The following is a 437-nucleotide window of genomic DNA, read 5'->3' as shown; positions in this document are numbered from 1 at the left end:
TTTTGAAAGCAGCATATTCAAAATGCCAGCAAAAACTCCTAATAACTGCAAAACCAAAAGGGGATCAAAGCTCACCAACATCCCTCCTTATTGCTGAAAGATTCTAAAACCAAAATTCAGGGCGCCCTGTTCCCTTGTAAAAGGGAAAATAAGTCTGATTTATTGTTATCATAGTACATCACACTTTTAAAAAAATATTAAAGCGTGTGACCAGGGGAATGCTTTGACACCATTTTATTAATCTTCAACTTCAGTGGAAAAATATAACCTTTTTCAAGTGCCATTTTCATCACAAGAGTTCTACCATATACGTGTGTGTATATATACGTATACATACACACACATATATATTTTGTTTTGATCAGTTGGTTTTGAAGTGCAGCAAGAGACCAATACCGCATTTATAGTAATCAAATAAAAGAGAACAGAAGGCCAAG

Source organism: Sus scrofa, chromosome 12 (assembly GCF_054392235.1).
Source record: "Sus scrofa isolate SSC_HxYL_T2T_F1_AM1 chromosome 12, Sscrofa_HxYL_maternal_Yorkshire_Landrace_v2.0, whole genome shotgun sequence".
In the NCBI taxonomy this organism is placed as follows: Eukaryota; Metazoa; Chordata; class Mammalia; order Artiodactyla; family Suidae; genus Sus; species Sus scrofa.
The sequence above is the reverse complement of the archived record's forward strand: the minus strand, read 5'-3'. Positions refer to the sequence as shown.